Raw genomic sequence first — 18,037 nt, 5'->3', positions numbered from 1 at the left:
GCCCGGCACGTACCTCTCTTTTGTTGCGATTTCCACGAACTTTCTTCAAGCTCAGGCTTCTCCGCGTCCGTTGCTAGGAAACAAAGGAAAGGAAATAGACAGAGCCTAACTCAGCACTGCGCCCCGCACGGACACTCTGGGCTACTGGCAGAGACTATCTCGAACACTAGACCGCGCGTTGAGGATTTTCCCACAAAAACCCACCTCGCATCCAATAGGCGTAACTTCGCAAGGCATGACCCGCCCGTTGTGGAAGCGAATTGGATGGAAATGGTCTGCCTACACCTAACATGGCCGCTGCGCTAGCTTTCTCTCCTGTAGGCAGGCACAAATCGCATGGAAGTCCAAGTCCGTTTGAGATCTATAGCGTCTGCTTATTTGATGAAAAAGATTGTCCAATAGGCTTAGTTATTAAATAACTGCTAAAATTTCACCGACTGTCCCAAAAACACACTATCACATCCCGACTCGTTTTGTACAGCCTGGGCTACTCATAATGATTTAAAGACTTATTGACTTTGTTCTCCCTTAGGTTTTCCATTTGCGTGCTTTATACAGAACTATTCATGTTTAAACCCAGGGACCTTTTGAGAAACATATGTTACTCTTGTCTGTCGGTAAACTGTAGTAAGATGGCAGTACAAGGCACACATATTTGGGCTTTGTATGACAGTCAAAATTGATCGCTTCTCTAAAATACAGTATACGTATTGTGGACATCATTGCAAAAGTCAAGGACAGTAGTGTCAGCGGGTAATTTTGTTAAAGTGGAGAGTCAATACTTGTCATCATTTCGAAACAGGAAAGAGGGAGTCAGGGAAAGCAAGCATCGTCAAAGCAAATAGATTTTGCCTATACAAAATCTATTTACTTTGTATATATTTTTTACATGTTGCACATCAGCATGGGCAACATGGTTAAAGAAAAAATAAAATAAAAGCACTATGACTATGACGCGGCCAGCACTGACCCAGTCATAACGCTTAATTTGTTTTTTTTTAAGCCACGTTGCACAGCAGCCCACGCCAGGGCTTTAAGTGGGCCGGGTCTCACTGGGTCTGAGCACCGGCAGTTCTTTAGGTCTCGCCTGACCCAGCGCATGCGCTGGTCTGGCGAGACTTATTGAGAGGGCTCCAAAAAGTGCTACCAGGCCAGCCTAGAGCTACAGTGCATGTGCGCGGGCGCGCGCGTCGCGCTTCACCGTGATTACTTTCACTTTCGCGGCTGCACGGCCGCTTTAATGTTTGATCGCGATCAATGCTTGTGCTGTTTGCCATTGCTAAGTCGGTTCTAGAAGTATACTTATTTTATTTTAAAGTCCCGACTCTACTGCCTACATTTTGCAAATGGAAAAGGCTTTTTTTAAAAGTAACAACTGCGGCTTGGAACCCTAAATCAACCAAGATTAAGTACTGCAAGATTATTACACGCTTGTTGGTTTGAAGACAGAATCTTCCTGGATGACAGACAGATGTTTGAGTGCCTTCTAGTCATCTGTCTTGAATTAAAACGGGGCATAGCTGTCCCATGTCTTGGCATCACAACGCCTTCCTTGCAAGACAAACCTTTTGTGCGAAAGCAGCACATTTAATGAATTTGGCTGACGTGTCAGCAAGGCACCTTCTGTTTCAAACCCATAGAGAATCTTGGTCACACACCTTCAGGACTGTGAGAACAGCTGCTGCAGAACTCATGTAGTGAGATCTAGATCACCCACTTCCAGTAGTGTGCGTGAGTAGAGCTACTGCTCGACCTTTGGCAGTAACTTTTGTGATCTACTTTCCGAATTGTGAGCAGAACAGTTTCCGAATCCCCACGGAGCGATCTAGGTAACCCCCTGAACACTTGCTGCACTGCGAGCACTTTATGATTATGTTTGGAACGAGGGCTGAGCCTTCCGTATACATTTACAAGCGAATACAGCAGCTTCACACCGTTTGAATTAACAGCCAGGTCTCACGCCTTCAGCAGTCTACAAGCACATCCGCTTTCAGTACCTCACTTTAGTTGAAATACCTTTGTAAGAAAATAGAAACTTCAACCGTTCCAATTGTTAGCTAGTTGTGTGCCAAAAAGTATTATTTGGGAACACAATAGCTTAAATGGCCCAAAAGATAAGGCCTGACTCCTCATGTAGCAATGTGTGCAGAACAGTTTTCACAGCTCTGGTTTAAGGGTCATATCAGATTAGCAGTGTCGACTATTACACCACACTGTTAGCCTGGGTATTTCAGGGTTATTGGTAAGTGATGTATTCTCTTGTACAGCTATGTGTCACAGTCCCTACAGTCTCCAGAACAGATGTCATTCTTACAAGTCTGGCAACATGCTAAGTCCCTGAAACGTCAGTATTATCTCTACCCAAGTCATAAATACCAATCTGTGTTTGTTTGAGGCTCTTTGGGCAGGGTTTGTCTACTCTATTGATAGGCAGTGGGTTGCAGAGTGTAAAGACCGATGCCTTTGGTATGACACTAATGCTTTGAGTACTTTAATATTTGATGTTGTTGAGAACTGTGCGAGTAGTTTGGGGTGGGTTTGATGAATCTGAAGATGCTGGGGCCAAACAGTGCTGACACTAGACACAGCAGATTTAACATAATGTTTTTCTTTGTTGCTTTTCCTGGATTAGTGTTTGTCATTGTTGGTGAAGCTATATTTCTGGGCATGACATTGTGCACTCAGGTGGGGGTTCCCGGCATCTTTCGTTACTTGCATAAATGTGTACAAATCAGTGGTTGTCGGTGCTTATATTTATAGCACTGTAAAACAAGCATTGGCATAGCCAAGAGGTCTCGCTTTTGGGACCTTATAAGTATTTAGGTATGCAGCACAATATCCTTGGTGCAACAACATCAATTGTTGCATGGTTAAACACTTATAAGGTCACAATGGCGAGACCTATTGGCTATGCCAATGCTTGTTTAAGGGAGCCTCGAAACGGGTCTCTATCGGCAGTGCTTTAAATGGGAAAAAAATAGTGCAGGTACTCATTTAAATGTGGCTAGTGGGCGGGGCTAGGGGCGGCGTTAAAGGCAAGACATGTGAAGTTTATTGGCTTATATACTAGTTGTAGCACATACGAGAAATGTCTTTCTATAAAAGAATCAGGTTAATTAATTATACAAATTGAAAGTCAAACAGTGATATTTTAATACATCCTTCTTTTGTAATATTTCTCTCACAAAAACACGCACACACAAGCAGGCAAACAGACACACATAAACAGACATTCACACAAGAGAATCAGGTGGGATTAATGCCCTTTTAACCTCCCATGGTTTTCTTCATTGTGCTCCCACTGGGTTGCCTCGATTCCTTGCAACACAGCATGAGGGCGAACGCCCGGATATCATGCAAATGAGCCCACGCTGAATAGTTCAGCGGGGGCTCAGCTCAGGGCTATAAAAGCGATTTGGCAGTTAAATAGACAGGCCACTACCACTAGAGGCCAATGCGCCTACCTTCCATGAGTACCGGTACTCTCCACGGCCTGAGGTTCCTTGTGGGACGGAACGACACTTTTGAGTGGTGACGAATATGGATGAGTTGGGTATCTACGAACCGCAAATGACGAGTATAGTGGGTGTACGCAGTTTCGCTACGCAACCACGTATGGTTCGTCTTATTTTTGGGTTTGTTCATCTGAACCCTCTGGTTCCATTTTAGATACGGCATCCATTTTGTTTCTTGCCCTCAAGTAGCCAGCGAACGGACTTTGTCCGCTTCGTGACCCTGGGACTCCCAAGCTTACACGAGGGACACGTGTTCCTTTGAGTATGACTTTTATGACGACGGAAATGACACGACGAAGGCAGATGGCCCCGCTCAAGGCTCATCTTGCCGTGCCGGTCTATTGTTTCAGTCATGCATACATTAGACACGGGGTCTCTGATCCCGTTATCAAGTTTCCTTTATTACTCCTAACACTCTTCTCTAATCTGTTGTGCATCCTTGTCCTTTCTTTGCATCTGTTTTTGTCCCTTCTCCTAATGTGTTTACGGTCGGGATGGAATGTGTTTTATTGCAGAGAAGATATGTTTTTACAGTTGGGAACTGGCAATACTGTTGTAATTATGTTCCGGCCTCCTGAAACATGAACGCGACTCTTTTGAAGTTTATTGTGGGAACTGAGTTGTAATCTTTGTTCACCATACTGTTCTATGGGAAAAACGTGTATAAAAGGAGCGATCCACTTTTGCAATTTGAAGCAGTCTCCGAGAACCTACACGTTGTGTACTTCTTGTGACCTCTGTATCCCTGCAGTAAATAAACGCTGATCTCTGACGTCGCTGGAAGTGTCCCGTGTCTCTGTGTTTGGTACGCCAGAACAGGTAACCCACGAAGGTTTCAGGTGTTGTTCCCTGGCACCGCTGGGTCTTAGAATAACCCAGTCCTTCAGTTGGCGCCCAACGTGCGGCGACATCAACGGTACCGGTCCAAAGCCCGACGATCGTGAGGAACTTCGTGTGAAATCTCCGAGGGAAGGTGCACCCCGCTTCATCGATCCAGTTGTCGAAATAAGTGGCCCGACGTCTTTTCCCGCGAAGATCCCCGCCTCCTGACGGCTGCGACGGACTGATGCCCTGACTGTCGACCTGTTTTGGCGCCTGGCGTAGTCCTTTGTACGGCGAGACGATAGACGGGCCTTCCTGGTGACGCCATTGTTCTCTCAGTTAAGTATTTGTGGGTCGCTCCCAGTGTTCCTTTGTTGTTTGCATGGTACCATAGCATTTGTGGTTCTTAGTTGTTGGGTTTTATTTGACGATTGCAATTGCCAAAAACCGAGGGTCTCGCATTATTTTTTGCGAGGATATCATAAATTCGATAGCCCTTGAAGTTTGTAAACTCGGTTAGTGTGCGCGATGCCTAGCCGTAGTACTTTGTTTGGGTTTCTCAAATGTTGCAGAATGGATTCCCGGCTGGAGGATTCATGTCCGATACCTCCGGTTGGAACTCCAATTTACGAGCTCTATAGTCGCCATGGTGTGGGTCCTATCGTGTATAATGAATATTGGGTCCGCTACACTAAAAATGATGGTGTTCTTAGTTGGCCATCTCATGGTAGTTTCGAAACTGCCGTTTTAGATAATTTGGAAGCTAAACTGTTTAAAAAGAAGGCTAGGCCGGCCATGTTTGATTCCTTCCGGTTATGGCGGAAAGAGGCCAAGCAGAAAGAAATCAAACAGAGTAAGAAAAATAAAAGAGAAGGCGTTATTACGGTGATGCGAGATGCTGAACAGTATCAGCGAGACAAAGATGAGAAAGAGCAGGAAGTTAGTGCTCGACTTCATCATATGGCGGTGGATAAATGTTATCCGGTGCTACCATCTAATGTTGATAAGTCGGGAGAAGAAGCGGTAGAGGATTCGCTATTGTCTTATCTGTTGAAATCACCACCTCCCTATGCTCCCGATACTCTGGGCCCTGTGATTCTACCTCTTCCTCCACCTGCTGTTTTGGCGGCTGCTGGTCAGCCCGCCGTTCCTCCCGCTCTCCCGAATCCCCTTGTGCCACAGATCGTTCATCCTCTTTTACCGGCTTCTCTTCCTACTGCGCCTTCTCAAGTCCCTCCTCAGTCTGTCGTTCCCACTACTCCTGGTGCCGCGTCTACTTCTATTGCCTCCACCCCTACTGTTGCTGCGCCTGCATCTTCTTCCTCTTCTCCTTCTGTTCGTAGTCGTCTCCTGACTGCTGTTGCTACTCTTTATTCTCCGCTTTTTGGGCCAATACTCGGCTCGACTCTTTCAGATGTCGCTCAGAGGCGCAGCCAGCTTCCTGATGGTAGGGAACGTGAATCGCTGGCAAAAATGGCACGTAAATGGATTCGTAATCCTGTTAAATACACTTCGCGTGTAGTGTTTGAAACATTTTCTCAGTTTAATGCGCCCACTCAACGATTCGTGTTTGAGGAATTGTGTAAATCGTTGAAGGAGGAGTGGGATCATGATGTGGTAGATAATGTACCGTCTGAGGTTTCTGAGCTCCAGCATCAGTTCACAACTGGTGTGATCGTAGGTGACAAGGTTCGAGAAGCTCTAGAACGTTTGTTATCATTTCGATGTACAGTGCAACCTCGAGCATTGTTTAAGGAAGAGACCGCAGAGTGGATGGCAAAACCTGGTCAATATCCGATGCGGGAAGTTCCCCCAGTATGGATGCCAGGTGATCCTAATGCTAACCCTCCTGTCCCAGGCCATTTTCAGAGAGTGTGGATACACCTCCCTTGGAAACGATCGGAAGTCTTACAGGTGAAGCAAACTTTGCCTGATCCCCGTAAAAATCCAGCAGGTTATTATAAGGAGCTGTCCCAATTGGTGGATGCTACTGTTATGAACCTTGCTGATATTGACATGTTGTTCGGCAATGTAGTGCCTCAGCCGATTTGGGCGAAAATTCGTCACGAGAATCACGCGGCCGAGTTAGGCGGTGACTGGGCTGCCCTTACGGCGGCAGACGCTCAGCAAGTCGGTGGGGCTAAGCCTGAGCAGCTTATTGTGGCTTTGCCCCAGAGGATAATTACCCTTATGAAAACGCTTATGCCGGCGATGCGCGTCAATTGGGACAAGTTGTCCGCGTGCAAGCAAAAGAGGGATGAAAGCGTTTCCGATTTCTTTACGAGATTCGAGGAAGCATTCGTTGATCATAGTGGCCAGGACATGGGTTCAGAGGGTGGTCAGCGGCTGTTTGTTGATAAGTTTGTATCGAACTTGTTGCCCGAACTTAGCAATAAGTTGAAAAATTCTGAGAGTTCGTGGGCTGTTTCTACCACTGCTCAAATATTGGCTACGGCCCAATATTACGAAAATAGGGAAAAGGAGGAAAGTGAACGTGCAGATAAGAAAACAAAGGATCTTAAAACTAAGGTCTTATTGCTGCAAGCGTATCCTCCGCGCTCGAATTTCAGTGATTCGCAACAGCCAAATCGATCGCAATCACAGTTCTCCAGATCGCAGACGCGAAATGACTCTCCCGCACCTCGTTTTGTGTTGGGATATAATCAATGTGCGTATTGTCGAGGGGAGGGCCATTTGAAGTTTAATTGTCCGGTTCTCCGTGATAGGAATAATGGTGTGTCAGCTCGAGGAGGTCGTGGTGGTCCTCAACAAGCTTCACGTGGTAGAGGTCGTGGAGTTACTCAGAATCAGGCCGAGCGTTTTGCCACTTCCTCAGACTCGCAGAATTGTTTCGATCGACGCGAACCATCGTCCGGTAGATCTGCACAGTATCATGTGGATGACTATTACGTCGAGCGTGATGTTGATACGGATGGTATCTATTAGGACAGCCATAGACAAAGGAAGGGAGAAGTATCAGTTCCGGTTGATCAGAGAGGGCCTTATGTTGCAGTAGCCACATTGGGCGTCGTTGAGCCTTTTCTGTTGGACACTGGTGCAGCAAAAAGTTCCATTATGCATTCGAAACTCCCTGGCGCGCCTTTGTCTGGCTTAACGAATGTTTCCGTTGGATTCTCTGGCGCCCCCGTTAGCAATCCAGTTTCTAGCCCCTTGCCCCTTACGATTGGGTCTCATGAGTTAGAAGCTCCTTTGATTTTGACTACTGGTTGTGGTGAGAATCTTTTGGGCTTGGATTTGTTGAAGAGGTTACATGCGACTTTGTACTGCTCTCCTACGGGTGTGGAGCTTACATTGGGTGAGAATGTGATTTCCCCTATGTATCTATCGATCGATAAGCTCCCACCGGAATTGAGTTCTCTTCCGGTTTCTTTGTGGGCGACAGGTCCCAATGATGTGGGCCTGCTGGATATCCCACCTTATGTTGTTCAATTGAAAGTTGATGCGCGCTTATCACGCATACCCCAGTATCGTATTTCCCTTGATGGTGAACGGGCACTATTAGCGATCATTTATGATCTGATCGGTAAAGATGTTATCGAGGAGACACGAGGTAACGTGTGTAATAGTCCCGTGTTGCCTATTCTGAAACGAACTGATCCGTCCAAGCCTCCCATGTACCGTCTAGTTATTGACTTACGGGAAGTAAATAAAATTGTTGTCCCGCAGTTTCCTGTGGTTCCAGACATTACAGCTTTACTGACTCTGATTCCAGCCTCTGCATCATGGTTCTCGGTAATCGATCTGAAGAATGCGTTCTTTAGCATTCCGATTGCTGAGGAAAGTCGTGATTTGTTCGGATTTTCGTTAGGAGGTCGCAGTTTCCGGTTCAAACGCGCACCTCAAGGCTACTGTGAGAGCCCATCGATATACAGCCAAGCTCTTAAGAGTCAACTAGATGCATTTGTGCTGCCGACTGGTGCGGCTTTGATTCAGTACGTCGACGATCTGTTGGTAGCTGCAGATACTGAACAAGTTTGCAAGACTGCTACTGTGTCACTGTTACAGCATCTCTGTGACTTACACCACAAAGTGTCACCTTCTAAATTGCAATATTGTTGTCAAGAAGTTACCTACTTAGGTCACTTATTGTCAAAGGCGGGAAGAAGGTTGACCCCTGAAAGAATCGCAGCAATTGCTCGAATGACTGTGCCAACAACCCAGAGAGATGTGCGTGCCTTTTTAGGTATCACGTCATACTGCAGACAGTGGATTCCGAATTTTTCACTGTTAGCGAAGCCATTGATAGCTCTCACGTGCAAGGACGTTTCGACTCCTTTGCCATGGACGGAGGAATGTCAGAAAAGTTTTTCTGAACTACGTGATGCATTGTGTTCGGCTCCCGTGTTAGGTACTCCTGATTACAGCAAGCCATTCACATTATACGTTCACGAGAGGGAAGGTTGTGCGTTGAGTGTTTTTAACGCAACAATTTGGTGGCAAGCAGCGCCCGTGTGCATATTTTTCCTCGACCTTAGACCCGGTAGCTAGAGCGTTGCCAAGTTGCTTGAGGGCGACAGCGGCAGCAGCGGCGTCTATTCGGCAGTCTGCAGGTCTTGTTATGGATAATATGCTCATGGTGATGGTTCCGCATGCAGTTGATACTCTTTTGAATCGGACAAAGACTCAACATCTGACGAGTGCAAGGTTGTCTGGGTACGAGCTGACCCTTTTGGCAAGTCATATACAGATCAAACGTTGTAATGTACTGAATCCGGCGACATTGTTGCCGATTAATATGGAATCAGATGATGTGCCACCACATGATTGTTATTTACGAACTGAGGAAGAAACAAAAGGTCGTGTGGACCTGAAAAACACTCCCTTGACAGATCCCGATGGTACTTTGTATGTGGATGGCTCGTGCTTTAAATTGCCGAATGGCGATGTGACGACTGCGTATGCTGTAGTGACGTTGAGCACGGTTGTGGAAACTGCGAGATTGAATCAGAATTCAGCACAAGCTGCAGAGTTGATTGCATTGACAAGAGCGTGTGTTTTGTCTAAAGGAAAGCGAGTGAATGTGTTTACCGACAGTCAGTATGCATTCGGTGTTGCGCATAACTTTGGAAGACTGTGGAGAGAAAGAGGATTTATGACATCGCATGGTACGAAGATTCAGCATGGGCAGCTCGTGAATGACCTTTTGGATGCACATACATTGCCTAAACAAGTGGCGATTGTTAAATGTAGTGCACATCGGAAAGTGACGGATGATGTTGGTCGTGGTAATGCGCTTGCGGATGAGATTGCTAAGGAAACGGCTAAGGATCTTGCGACCCGAATGTATGTCACGAGTTCAGTGAGGTGGCCGACGGAGACTGGTATGTGTGAAAATACTATTGAGAGTGTGAAAGCAATTCAGAACGAAGCTACTAAAGCTGAAAAGACTAAGTGGAAAGAAAGTACGGGAAAGTTGGACATGCATGGATGTTGGGTTGACCTGACGGAATGTCAGAGGTGGATGTTACCAGATGCGTACGTATTAGCTGTTGTGACGATGGCTCATGGGTTGTCACATATCAGTGCGAAAGGAATATGTAGGATTTTGTCCCCTGTATGGAGGAATGAGGGTATTGCTAAATGTGCTGAGAGAGTGGTTAAGAATTGTATGGTGTGTTTGATGCACAATCCTGGCAAGGGCACCCCCACTCCACCTGGTCATTTTGCTCCTCCTGTTTGTCCCTTTGAGGTTATCCAGCTGGACTTTATCCATATGGAGAGATGCAATAACCTGAAGTATGTTTTGGTTGTGGTTTGTGCGTTCTCCAGATGGATTGAGGCCTATCCTATTAAGGATAATACTGCCCTGTCCACAGCAAAAATCCTGCTGAAGGAATACTTTCCTCGGTATGGAATGCCACGGATTGTATGGTCGGATAATGGAAGTGAGTTTGTGGGAAGTGTAATGCAGAGTGTGTGCAAGGGTCTTGGAATTCGTCAAAAATTCCATAGTGCTAATCATCCACAGGCAGCGGGTTTGGTTGAAGGGTACAATGGTACCCTGAAACTAAAACTCGCCAAGATACAGGCTACGACTGGTCTATCATGGCCTGATGCCTTGCCTCTGGCTCTCCTATCGACCAGAGCGACCGTACACTCTCGAGTAGGGCTTAGCCCATATGAGATTGTGTTCGGCCGCCCTGCAAATATTTGGGGGGTCCCGAGGCCAAGGGCTTTTGATAGTCTTGAGTATCCAATGTTAATTGATTACCTGCATGATTTGACCACTAAACTACGGTTAATCCATCAACAGGTCTTTGAAGCTCTACCGGCGCAGACAGAGGGTCCTGGACACCAGCTCCGGCCAGGGGACTGGGTTGTTACCCGAAATTTTGGTCGGAAACGTAACTTGGAGCCAAGATTTGTAGGACCCTTTCAAGTCTTGTTGACAACGAGGACTGCGGTTCGACTGGAGGGCCGGAAGAACTGGGTACACGCCAGCCACACGAAAAAGGTACCGATCCCCTTACCAACGGATGGTTGGGTGAGGACTGGGATTTCGGCAACGGAAACTGAGACTCCTTTGCACTTTGTGCCGTTTAGCGACGCTCAACCTGTGGGGAATGATTTGTCACTGCCAAACCCACATGTGGAGTCATCGGTAGCAGAGAGCCCAAGGTCTGACTCGTTGTCCACTTCATCGAATACTGTTGCGCCAGCTGAACAATTGTTTGTAGAGCAAACTCGACCTGGAAGAAGTCGATACTTTCTTCGTTCAAGGACTAATAAAAATTAGTTGTATATTTGCTTTTTGATGCTATGAACATTATGGACAATTATATCCTTTCTTTTTGAGTTTTTATGTGCTGTCCCACGGCTAAGAGATTTGTAATAACACTGAACGTTTCGAGGAAACCTCTCCATCCGGGTCACCGTAGGGCCGTGCGGGTACTCCTTTCTGTTTAGCAGGTTTCTGACGCTAGGTCGGTTACTTTTGTCGATTCCTGGGAACTCCTGGGGATTGATAATCGCTACTCAGAACGAAGTGCGTCAAGTACGTCACGGACGGTTTGTAGAGAATGGCATTTTCTAAGCTGTTGGAAGTAGAAAGGATGTCGGCGCAGAGATCAGAATTAAGAAGAGTTGTACGTACAAAATGTTTTTTGTTTCAGGTGTTCCTACTGTTCCTGACCGTATCTATGTTATTGGTGGGTGGAGTGTATTTTGGAGTACAGTTGTTGTTACCTTCTGTTTCACCTACCTTTTCTCCTAAACTAAGCTCCCTCACCACTGTTTCCCCACATTCTTTTCATCCTCTGCCTCAACATGAACAGGTTAGACGTGCGGAATTTATGAATAACTCCTTCGTTCAACTTCTACATCAGCATCAGTTGGTGATGAATACTACCAATTGTTGGGTGTGTGGGTTAATGCCACATACCATGGATAGGGGTATTCCATATTTGGTCCTTCCTTACAGCTCCCAGGGTTCGGCTCGGGCATTCCAAACTATGTTCCGTAGTGCACTAGATTCCTACCCCAGTCGAGAGCCACGTTCTGCCAATTTTGGTCCTGGGCCGTATCACAAACCTTTGGCGATAGCGATAGCGGATTTGGATAGAGATGTTTTTGATGCATCGCTTATCCCAAATGAAGAGGTACAGGCTTATAAGGATCTGAGCGAGGCTGAGTATAGTACGTCAGTGGGTGATAGACAGCTTAAGAGCTCGTCCCCAATATGGATTGTACCACACCTCGGTAATTTCTGCTTGAAAGGTTTGGGTCGAAATCCGAGAGCACAACTTGGGAACAGTGCTTGCACTGACACGTATGTTCTGCCGATGCTCTCCTCCCCTGTTTTTCTGACTGCTAAGGGCACTTATTTTGTATGTTATGAACGCGCATATACATGGTTACCCCGTGATTTCTCGGGTACCTGTTATATTGCGAATCTTTTACCACCGACTTTCACTGTCGCCTCAGATTATCACAAAACTAGAGTTGTGAGAGGCGTTATTAGCAAAGAGGATACTGCCGGTCAAGAAGCAGGAGACTTCTTTAAGGGTTTCTTGCCGTTTTGGGGACCTATGGTTAATAGTAGGAACCTAAGACAGTTGACACGTGTAGTTGAGTCGACTGCTAATATTACTGCAAGTGCCCTTGGTAATTTAACAGCTGAACTTCAGGCGGATAGGCTCATGACGTTGCAGAACCGTATGGTTCTAGATGTTGTTCTCGCAGATAGAGGTGGTGTGTGTAAAGTTATCCATTCGAGTTGTTGCATTTTTATTCCTGACAATGCTCCAACTGTCTACCAAGCCATCTCGAAGTTGCACAAGATTTCCGAGTCCATACACGTGGACGAAGGTAATTGGACGCTTCTAGGATGGTTTTGGGGCCTGATGTCAACTTGGGGTTGGAAGATTCTGATGATCGTAGGGGTTGTTGTAACGTTTCTGTTCACGTGTTGTCTTTGTGTACAGTGTGGTCCTGCCTTATGTGGCCTATGTGCTACAACGTGTATAAGACGGCCATCTGTTACCAAGGAGACGTTGATGAATAGAATGATGTTCCAGCAGCAACTGAACGATCTGATGAATATTGAAATAGATTCCGATCTTGACTAATGCTTGCCTACATGAGGGCAAAAGGAGCGTCTGAGGTTCCGTGTGGGACGGAACAACACTTTTGAGTGGTGACGAATATGGATGAGTTGGGTATCTACGAACCGCAAATGACGAGTATAGTGGGTGTACGCAGTTTCGCTACACAACCACGTATGGTTCGTCTTATTTTTGGGTTTGTTCATCTGAACCCTCGGGTTCCATTTTAGATACGGCATCCATTTTGTTTCTTGCCCTCAAGTAGCCAGCGAACGGACTTTGTCCGCTTCGTGACCCTGGGACTCCCAAGCTTACACGAGGGACACGTGTTCCTTTGAGTATGACTTTTATGACGAGGGAAATGACACGACGAAGGCAGATGGCCCCGCTCAAGGCTCATCTTGCCGTGCCGGTCTATTGTTTCAGTCATGCATACATTAGACACGGGGTCTCTGATCCCGTTATCAAGTTTCCTTTATTACTCCTAACACTCTTCTCTAATCTGTTGTGCATCCTTGTCCTTTCTTTGCATCTGTTTTTGTCCCTTCTCCTAATGTGTTTACGGTCGGGATGGAATGTGTTTTATTGCAGAGAAGATATGTTTTTACAGTTGGGAACTGGCAATACTGTTGTAATTATGTTCCGGCCTCCTGAAACATGAACGCGACTCTTTTGAAGTTTATTGTGGGAACTGAGTTGTAATCTTTGTTCACCATACTGTTCTATGGGAAAAACGTGTATAAAAGGAGCGATCCACTTTTGCAATTTGAAGCAGTCTCCGAGAACCTACACGTTGTGTACTTCTTGTGACCTCTGTATCCCTGCAGTAAATAAACGCTGATCTCTGACGTCGCTGGAAGTGTCCCGTGTCTCTGTGTTTGGTACGCCAGAACAGGTAACCCACGAAGGTTTCAGGTGTTGTTCCCTGGCACCGCTGGGTCTTAGAATAACCCAGTCCTTCAGGCCGTAGAGAAGTGCCGGTACTCAGGGTGAAAAAAAATAAGAAGTGCCGGCACTCCGTACCGGTGAGTACCGGCCCATTTAAAGCACTGTCTATCGGGCTCTGTTTTGTGCCCTGGCACAGGCGGTCTATTTTTTTCGAGCGTTATAGGGGAAGGGAAATCCTTTAGAGAGTAATTTTCTCTCTGGATTTACCTTCTCCTTTTGAAACTCAGGACCAGCAACATTGTCGTGGTGTCTCCAGGGCTTTAAGTGGAAGCTTTTTTAATATTAATGCAAACCATAGTTGCAGCTCATTTATCTTATGCAACTAACAACCATTGACAAAGTCAATAGTCCTGACTTCTTGTAGGTATGATGTTACTTGTTGTATCATATATCTGGATGCAATGACAGAAACAGCAAAATACCAGTCGGGCGGCACACTATGCTAAGCACAAATTTTTAGCTTACGAGTTTTTAAGCCACACCCTTAATTACATTGGCCACGCCACCTTGAGAGACCCCCCCAGTTTTTTCATCCCACTTAAAGCCCTGGCCCACGCTATAGTGTAACGTGTAAAAAAACAGCGCAGAGGGTTGAGACCTTGAGGGAGGAGGATGGGGAACAAAACAGAGGGTGGGAGATGGTGGTGGGAGAACCAGGGTGGGTTAGAAACAACAGGAAAGCGAGAGGGGCAATGCTTTAGAAACAAAGGAGAGCGGGAAGGTGGGTTAAGGAGAGCGAGCAATGGGTGAGCGGGTAGGTTTTAAAAATAACAGATCGGGTAGAGGGTGGTGGTAAAAGAGAGAAACCGAAAAGTAAAAATAAAAAAATAAAAAGAGTACCTGTAGGAGCCTGCTTTGGAAGGACACTGGCCAGTGGAAGCAGTATTTTGTCCAGACTCCACGGCAGGACAAAGACTCAAAGCCCAAGGAGAAGACGGAGACACGAAAGAGGCGCTAACCAATAGTAGGCAAGGAAACGAGTGACGTGGGAGCCAGCCAATGGTGAGTAAAGGTAAGTACTGAGCTGACTGTAAGTCTCTTTTAAGATTTTTTTTAAAAATACAAGATATTTTTGCAAACACAGGAAGTCTCTTTCGGCTGGACCAATAAAGTAGACCTGGGCAGGCAGCAACATATAACTGATGTAGCACACCTGTCAAAGGGCTCCTAATGAAGGTACTCTGCATAGGAAAATCCAGGCTCCACCAGATTGGTGAAAGGAGGAGCAGGAATGCGCATACCACTTTTAAGCTGTAGAGAACACTGCCTCGCCTATCTTTACCTGCTACAACAGATTTACCCTTACTACAGTGCTGTTAGAGAACAGTACAGAAGGGACATGCTTGAATGTCTGCCCTAGAAAGGAAACTGAAGTCTAGAAATGCCATTGCAAATGAGCGCCTAAAATGTACTCTAATGGTAATACAATTCAAAGTCACCTCTGTAAATACAATTCAAAGCAATCCTTGCACCAAAAAAAAAGGAAATTATAACTACCCTCCCTCCTTTGCCCGTTTTCAAAGTCACTGTTAGACCTGGCATTTCTTGGTGTGGTTACCCCTGACTTTTTGCCTCTACCACCTCTGTTTTTGATGCTGTGATGGATTTAGTTTTACTGGCTTAGATGCTTTGGGCACTTTACCACTGTCGATCAGTGTCAAAGTGCAAGTGCTCCCTGTATAAAGTAGTATGGATTAGTGATTCCATGATTGGTATATTTGTTTTACTAGTAAAGTGCACTTTGTGTGCCATGGCTAGTAATACAAATGCTACTCGTGGGCCTGCAGCACTAATTGTGCCACTCACACAAGTAGCCCTAAAGAGAGAACTCAGGCCTTCAATGCAGTGTCTGCGCACAGTTTGCTAACTACCATGTTGTCCTCCACTTGCCAGGCCTTACCCTTCCCTTTTCATGCACATCAGACACCCCTATGGCAGGCCCAAGGTACCCCCGAGGCAGGGTGCAGTGTCTGTGAAAGGTAGGACATGTACTGCGATGTGTACCATGTCCTAACAGTGAAATACTCTCCATTTCGTTTTTCAGTGTTGCAAGGCCATCTTGCCCATAGGACGGAATGGGGAAGGCTATGTAATATGTTTACAGCCTATCTTCCCCTAGGCTTAAGATGGAGATGGAGTGGTGAAGTTTAGTGTGCAATTTAATAACACATCTTTTTGTGAAGGTGATTTTTGAATTGATTGTTTAGAAACCACGCTTTTAGAAGTGGCTGGTTTTCTTGTTCTAACAATTCTGTGTGTCTTTGCCTGGTTGTGGATTGACTGTTTGGATTTGGAACCAGATCCCCACTATCAAAGGTAGAAGGTGCCAATGGCAGGGAGACTGCCAGAACTGATTTAGACATGGGTCTGTGCCCCCTGAACACAAAGACTTCAAAGACATTGAGGGGTATAACTTTGAGAGCTGAAACCCCTGAACGTTGGACTGATCAAGTCTGAAAAGGATTAAAACTACTTCGTGGTCATGAGGAACCTCGGCCAAGGAAGAACAGCTGAAGAGACTGAAGAAAAGGATTGACCCTTGCAGTGTGTTCTGGGGCTGGCCTGCAGTTTTCTGAATTAACTAAGAAGAGTCTAAGGGACTTTGCTGTGTGCTGTGTCCCCCTGCTTGAAAGGACTTTGCTGTGTGCTGTGTCCCGAAGTAACTTGTCCCCAAGTACTTGAGGAGAGCTGGCTCCCTGTTGTGGAAACTCAGAAACATCAAAGTTTCCAAGTGTGTCTCAGTGGCGCTGTGTGCGTGTGCTTTTTGCAGCCTGAGACCTTCGTAAACATTGCACGGGACTGTGACCCGAAACCCAACCGAGTCTCAGCGATGCTTTGTGCGTGTGCAGCCTGAGACTGCCGTGGGAGTCCGTGGTGCTGGTTGGAAGGTGCCCCTTGACTGCAGTGCCCCTGCAGCATGATTCATTGTCCACGCTGCTGTGTAGCTGTTGTGGCCCGACCCGTCATCGTAACGGAGGCCATGGATCAAGATCGCCGCCGCCGGCCCGAGCCGCAACATGCGGAAGGATTTCGCAGAACTAAGGAAGTTGTGAGGTAATCATGATTGTTGTTCGAAAGAGGAATCTGCCCAAGATCGTCAGGGACAGAGAAGGCAGCGCCGTGACCTGTCCGGCTACAGCGTCACCTGCATCGGAGCTGCGTCGACATAGGAAGTGCCCAGCAGGGCGTCTGATGAGCGGGTAGAGAGATAGAAAGAGAGAGAGGCAGCGCATCCCCCAGGTAGGGCTTGGACTCCGGTCGGGAGCCGCAAGCATGTGTGGCCTGGGGAGGCGCAGGAGGAGTCCCGGAGTGCTCCCATCTCTCTCCCGCTGCATCGCATTAGACGCGCTGAGTCCTCGAGCTGTTCGGACCTGCCCAGCAGTACCGGGGCCGCCCTCGGCAATTTAGGGCTGTTGTCTGTGGTTGGGGCCTAGGGTCGCCCGCGCTAATCACGTCAATTGGCCAGGTATTATTCCTGCATTACCAACTGCCCTATTCCTAGCATTAGGGATTGTATTATTCCTGCATTACGAACTGCCTGATTACGTGTATTGAGGATTGAATTATTCTCGCATTACGAACTGCCTTATTACTTGCATTAGGGAATGTAGTATTCCTGCATTACGAACTGCCTTATTACTTGCATTAGGGATTCTATTATTCCTGCCTTACGAACTGCCGTATTACTTGCATTGAGGATTGAATTATTCTCGCATCACAAACTGCCTTATTACGTGCATTAAGGAGTGCGTTATACTTGCATTACGAACTGCCTGATTACGTGCATTGAGGATTGCATTATTCTTGCATTACGAATTGCCTGATTATGTGCATTGAGGATTGCATTATTCTTGCATTATGAACTGCCGGATTACTTGCATTGAGGATTGCATTAGTCTTGCATTACAAACTGCATAAGTCTGACAATACGAACTGCATTACTGACTGCATAGCATTGCATTAGGACTGCATTTGAACATCGTGAACTGCTCATTAATACCGCAAGAACCTACAAGAGGGAAGGGCTGTCACTCTCGGATCCTCTCCAGCCTATGCTCGCTACCTCACTTCACTCTGTCCTTTAACCCATCAATGCCTCCTCTCTCCCTCCCATCTCTTTTTCTCGAAGTCCACCTGCTCCTCTCTCACCCCTTCCTTTTCTTTTCACACCCCGCTATTCCTTCTCCC

At 46.5% G+C, this 18,037-nt stretch overlaps 1 protein-coding gene across 3 annotated transcripts in view; it reads right to left on the bottom strand.

Annotated features, from left to right (window-relative positions):
- Nucleotides 1–137, bottom strand: part of NME5 (NME/NM23 family member 5) — a 140,124-nt gene extending 139,987 nt beyond the window's left edge. For all 3 annotated transcript variants that reach the window (XM_085614465.1, XM_085614464.1, XM_085614466.1), the window contains exon 1: nt 14–137. The gene's annotated coding sequence lies outside the window, so the exon portion shown is untranslated. The remainder of the gene's footprint in view (nt 1–13) is intronic.
- Between the last annotated feature and the right edge of the window lie 17,900 nt (nt 138–18,037).

The sequence above is a fragment of the Triturus cristatus genome, chromosome 7 (genome assembly GCF_964204655.1).
Source record: "Triturus cristatus chromosome 7, aTriCri1.1, whole genome shotgun sequence".
Taxonomy (NCBI): Eukaryota; Metazoa; Chordata; class Amphibia; order Caudata; family Salamandridae; genus Triturus; species Triturus cristatus.
The sequence above is the reverse complement of the archived record's forward strand: the minus strand, read 5'-3'. Positions and strand labels throughout refer to the sequence as shown.